The sequence below is a fragment of the Triticum dicoccoides genome, chromosome 2B (genome assembly GCF_002162155.2).
Source record: "Triticum dicoccoides isolate Atlit2015 ecotype Zavitan chromosome 2B, WEW_v2.0, whole genome shotgun sequence".
Lineage (NCBI taxonomy): Eukaryota > Viridiplantae > Streptophyta > Magnoliopsida > Poales > Poaceae > Triticum > Triticum dicoccoides.
The window spans coordinates 126,471,811-126,478,278 of record NC_041383.1 but is presented as its reverse complement, the minus strand read 5'-3'; positions in this window follow the sequence as shown (position 1 = coordinate 126,478,278).

Sequence of the window (6,468 nt, the reverse complement as noted above, 5' to 3'; positions counted from 1 at the left end):
GCTGGCCTGCCCAAAATAGCGTGATAGGCACTCTGGAAATCCACAACCTCAAATGTCAGTTTTTCCTTGCGGAAATGTTTGGAATCTCCGAAAACCACATCAAGAGCAATCTGGCCGAGTGACGCAGCCTTCTTGCTGGGAATGACTCCATAGAAACTCATGTTGCTGGTACTGAGTCTGGACATCGAAATGCTTATCCCTTTCAGCGTCTCTGCGTACAGTATATTCAAACTACTGCCACCATCCATCAACACTTTAGTCAGTCGAGTGCCTTCGACGACTGGGTCGACCACCAGAGCTTGCCTCCCAGGGGTGGCTATGTGTGTCGGGTGATCGGACTGGTCGAAGGTGATGGCAGTCTGAGACCATTTCAGATAATTGGGAGTCTCCGGAGCAACCATATTCACTTCTCGGTTGATAACTTTCAATCGACTTTTGCTCTCAACGTCAGCAAAAATCACCAGAGTGGAATTCACCTGGGGATATTCCTCGTCACTATCCCCCTTGTCCTCAATTTTGTCTGACTCCTTTTCCTTATCTTTGGGCTGATTCCCTTGGAATTGCTGTATCAAGAGCCGACACTGTCGAGTGGTATGCTTCGGGTAAATGAAGTTACCCTCCTCATCTTTCTTCATGTGGATGTGGCATGGCAAATCCATCACGTCATTTCCCTCCTCGTCTTTCACCTTCTTAGGGTTCCAAGGTGCTTTGGGCTTCCCTTTAAACTTTCCTTGAGTCACGGCCAAGGCTTCTCCAGGAGTAGCTGGCTCGACTTTCCGCTTCTGTTTCCGACTGGAGTTCCCTCCCCCGGTTTCATGAGCGGTTGGCTTGTACTTGCCACTCCGGAGTCGGTCTTCTTCTTCACCATTAGCATACTTGGTGGCAATCTCCATCATCCGACTCAGGGTCATGTCTCCGGTTCGACCGAATTTTAAACTTAGCTCTCTGTTCTTGACGCCTTCCTTGAAGGCACATACTGCTTGGTGATCAGATACATTTTCCACGGTGTGATGCAACGTGATCCACCTCTGGATATAATCCCTCAGAGTCTCATTCGACTTTTGCACACAAACCTGCATCTCTGTCAACCCTTCTGGTCGCTTGCAAGTTCCTTCAAATGTTCTAACAAACACTCGAGCAAGATCTTCCCAAGTGTAAATGCTGCTAGGTGCCAACTAATTCAGCCATGCTCTGGCTGAGCCTTCCAACATAAGAGGCAAGTGTTTCATGGCCACCTCATCATTGTCGCCGCCAATCTGAACAGCCACTCGGTAATCCTCAAGCCAAGTATCGGGCTTGGACTCGCCAGTGAACTTACTGACTCCAGTCGCCAACCTGAAATTGGGAGGAATCACTGCGGCCCTGATGGCTCTGCTAAAACACTCTGGTCCTGAGACGTGAACTCTGCTGCTGGTGGGCACATCTCTGTCATGGCCTTCTCGGTGAGCTCTGTTCCAATCGACCAAACCTTGAACAATGATGGATCTCGCATCAAAGCCTGGTTCTCTGGGGTCGACTGGAACCCTTCGCCCAACACTGTGCTGGCGTCAGTCATCTTGCTGTCGAGGGGCGTACGACCCACCTCTTGGGGGTGGAGTGGGCACTCGATGCCAATCATCGCGATCGAATCGGTCATCATACTAATCACGCCGACCTCCACGTCCCTCACGCCTCGGGGGCGATCTCGGGCTATGGGCCGACTGGACTGTATTCGAAGCGACGGATCTGCTGTGAATCCTGTTCCACGTCAGTGACACGGCTGAATTTTGATCTCCTGCTACCCGAAGCAAATATCTGATCTGCATCAAGCCTCTGCCAGTCTGTGACTGGGAAGGCTGAATTGACTCTGCTATACAGGCTGCAGCTGCTAAATTCTGAATCGGAGTTCGATATACCTGAGTCGGTGGTGGAAAGAGCTGACGTCGACTGGAGTCCGGAACCCGTTGTCGTGCACGCTCGTCGAGTGCTCGCTGGAGGTTCTCAAGTCGAGTGCACTCAGCCAGGTTGGCCAAACGCGCGTCCTCTAAGGCGTGCGCCTCGGGGGTTTCTCCAACGATAGGAGTATGCAGCGCATCCATGTTCCGACGGGGAAGATCTTCCCTTTGCAGCGAGGTGAGTGGCTCGGGTTGATACTCTTCGTGGACCTGCGCTGGGTCGCCTCCACCGTCGCCTCCGTCGGCGCGGGGGAAGCCGGGAGGATTGCGCGGTCCATTGACCATCAGGACCTCCGTCGCTGGATCACTGCTGTCGCACTCAGATGCAGTCTCTGTGGAGCCAGTCGACAGGTCGAACAGGCCGTAGAGAGATTCATCGGGCTCGATTGCCGCGACTTGGGGGATGGCCGACTGGCAGGCCACCGCGTGCCTCACCCACCGCTGAAGCCTCGACCGACCGGAGCGCTTGCACCGGCGGGAAGCGGGGAGGCAGGATGACCCAACGACCGACCGATACTGGGTCGACGGTTGCCGCAGGAGGTTGCCGCGGACACACGCGCGAAAGTGCGTCGCTCCGCGGACTGGGAGCGCGTCGATGTCGAGTGGGGCCTCCTGAAGCCAAGCAGAGTCGTCGGCGATGAACGTGAGTGCGTCGAGACAGGTCTCGCGGCCCTCGACCAAAACTCCGCTTGAAACCATGATGGAGATCGGAAAAAATTGCAACTTCTCCAATAAGTCGCTAAGACACCTGCCCCACGGTGGGCGCCAACTATCGTGGTTCTAAGTCTGACAGTAGAAAGGAGGGTAGGTATGGAGAGGCAAGATCTTAGCTATGGAGTAGTTGTATACGCAAGGGATTTACGAGTTCAGGCCCTTCTCGGAGGAAGCAACAGCCCTACGTCTCGGAGCCCGAAGGCGGTCGACTGAATTATATGCGTATGAGTTACAGGGATGCGAACCCTTTACACTGAGGAGGGGGGTGGCTTATATAGAGTCTGCCAGACCCCTCCGACCCTCAGTTATGCAGGGTTTAAAGTACATTAAGGCCTGGCGTTACTGGTAACGCCCTACATAAAGTGTTATCATGACCATAAAGACTACTTAATAACAGACCGTTTGGGTGCATAGTGACTCTAGATCTCCTGGTGGTCGAGTGAGTGGCTTCATGGTCGAGTGTCTTCGAGTCCGTCGAGTGGAATCCTTCCAGGTCGATTGAAAGGCAGTTTCTTTTAGAGATGCCCCTTGGGGAGGGTACCTTGGACAGGTCCATGACCCTACCCTAGGTACATGGCTTCATCAACCGTTGCACATATCTCGGTATGTAGCCGCTTAGACCGCCGAACCCCAACTCCTCTGTCGGATCTGATCCGCCGTCTGAGCGCTCGCTGTCTCGAGTGCCATAGGGATGTAGAGCGCGCTAATAGTGCTGACATGGTTCTCTGTGAACATCACCTTGCCGAAAAGCCACATTAAGTAGGCCTCCAGGCTCCGAGTGATCTGTTCCGCACTCAATGGCGCCTGAAACTTCTAGATCTGCATTAAGCAAAGAGAAAGTTTTAGTAAGTAAGCCACATGTATTTTCTCTAAAACCATATGCACGATAAATTGAAGATAAGAGGTAGGGGAAATAACCTAGAAATTGAGCAACCAATCATACTTAGGTCCATGATGCTCCCATACCGGATCCGGAACATCCGGAAAAACACCATGAAAACATTGTGTAAGACCCTGCTCCCAACCAGCCGGTGCGTCCAATGGTCCTATGGCATGACCTGCCAACGGTAGTCCCAGCAAAAGTGACACATCCTCGAGAGTAGGATACATCTCTCCCCATCGGGAAGTGAAACATGTGGGTCTCTGGCCTCCAACGGTCCACTAAGCAGCTTAACAAGGAGTAGATGGCGAGGCGTTTGCAGCTCGGGATAGACTCAACCAGACGTGCGAAAGGTAATAGGACAAGTGTGATCTTGAGGGATGGAGGGAATAAGACAAGTGTGATTAACTAAGTCACTGATTATCCAACTTGTGCCATACTTAGGGAGATAGCCATGCACCATGGCAGGACAATTTGCGTTCATGCAAACCATTGTCAGGTATTTCTGACTTGACATCTGAGTAGTGAAAACCCTTTGCGTGGACATTGCCAAGTTTGTTATTGCATCCTTCAGAGCTTGCTTGTTGGGATGCATAGCACCCGTCGCAATATTGTTCTGGTGATATTACCAGGCAGAATCATGTCCATTGTTCACGATCATAGCAGATGAGAAGTCATAATTCCACGATGCAGGATTCGGGACCTCCTCTACATTTTCTTCTTCATCCGACTCGTCTGAATCATAGGCATGACCCAAATCAACATCGGTGTCTTCTTCTTCCATCTGGTCCTGCATGTGCCCATCTACCTCGTCAGCGTCCACCTCGCCAATGTATTCACCATCGGCATTTCCCCCTTTTACCTGACTATTCTGCCCTGGTTCATAACCATCAGCATTTCCTCTTTCTACCTGACCGCTCTGTCCTTGTTCATAACCATCATCTCCAGCATTTGACATAGATAACTTCCTACCTACACTGCTCTGCCCAAGATCGTTGCCACCCTGGCCTTCATGTGCAGTGACCTCCTTCACAACGGGAAGCACTAAAGCAACATGATTGCATCCCCTTCGTTCACAACCTTGTAACCACCGCACCCAATCGGAGTCTCGCTCTATTGGCCTCAAATAAAAGTAAATTATTGTACTTGACCATGTCCATAATGCATGAACAACGACGGTGTGTGTTTCAGTATCAAGACCTAAACTTGCCGCAATCCATTCTTTCAACTGACTGACAGACCATGTTTGACGTGTGCTCATCGGCACCTCTATGTGAGTAAATTCACTCAGATCAGCTCCCATCTCAGTTGTTTGGACAGTACCAGGACCGTAGTAAAATCTGAACTTCACTACATCAGACATCTCGGCTCACCTATATTTTTTCAACAACGAAATACAAATATTAAGCAACAACTTAAAATACCCCCACTAACAAATATTAGACATGTCTATATATTAGCTAACTATATATTGCAGAATATTAACGAAGCAACTAATAGAATTCACACACCTACAAGCATATTACAAATATTTGCCGGAGCAACTACAAACATTTAAAGATTTTAATATTTGACTGGACTGCCTATATTACGGATTTTACCAGAGCTACTCCAAATACTGACACTCCTAAATACTTGACATCCACATGTAGTACGGAATATTACCGGAGCAACTACACACTTTTACACAACTAATTAGTTGACATTTAAATATATTTACGTATACTACAGGGGCAAATAACAATAATCGCACACCTAATTTATTTCACATCGAAACATATTAACAAGTACTACCGGAGCACCTACGAAAAATAAAATGTTTGTTGAAATATACCCTTGAAGCGTGTGTGCGAACGAAGAACGACGAACGGCGGCCACCAAACTGCCGGAGCTTCACCACCACCACCTCCACCACACTGCCCCAACTTCACCACCACCACCTCCACCAAAATGCTCACCACGAGCTACCCCATCAATAGATCGAGACCTCTTTTGGCTGCCCTAACTAAGTTGAATCCATTCACGGTGCCAAAACCACAAAAAACTGGCTCATTTAGGTCTAGAAATTGGAGGCATTTCCGTGTAGAGAGAGAAGGAAAAAACAGAAGAAGAACAGAAGCTCTCGCGTGGAGTTGGAGGAAAATGAGGATAAGGCTGCGCAGGGAGCCGAGCCAGCTGCTGCGAGGTGGGGCCGCACCCTATCGGCCCGCAGTAGGCTAACAAGGCCCCCCCCCCCCCGTGACTGCCCGCGCCGACAGCTCCCTCCCTCCCCTCGTGACGTGGCCTGCCCAATGCGCGGCTGACACGTGGCAGGCGGGCTAGCTGTCGGTCGGCTACTGGCCGACTATGCCCACTCGGCCTGTTGTGGGCTGATTAGGCCTAGTCGGCCTGCAGCGGGCCGACGGTGTATTATTTCTGAAATTTATTTTTTAGCGTAATATTTGTGCAAATTAATTAAAAAAATTATTATTAAAAAAATAGCTCGATATTACGCTTTACACCGTTGCACTGCTCTGCTCGGAATATATACGGGTGGTGAAAGGGACGGGATGCGGCTACAGGAAGGAAACTATGGAGTTGGTTCCTCAAAAAAGGAAGAAGGTGCAAAGTTGGCGGGAGCGGAGGGGTCGTCGGATCTCCTCTTCACGCCAATACTGGTATCGTCTCTGGACCGAACCCCATTTTTTAGCGGCGTCGATGGATCTAGGAGGCGGTAGACCACTCCAGCGTGAGCAACTCCAATCGAGCGACCTATTTTATCCGGCTGGATTATCCAGACATAAAACTTGGCCCGACGGACACGTATGTCTGCTCTTCGTCCCAACCCAAACTTGACCCAAATATGAGCCATAAATGGGTATGAAACAAACATAAGCGGACGCTCTCGTTGCTCGCTACCGTCTGCTCGTGCCCGCCCTGGTCCCACATACCAGTGACTGC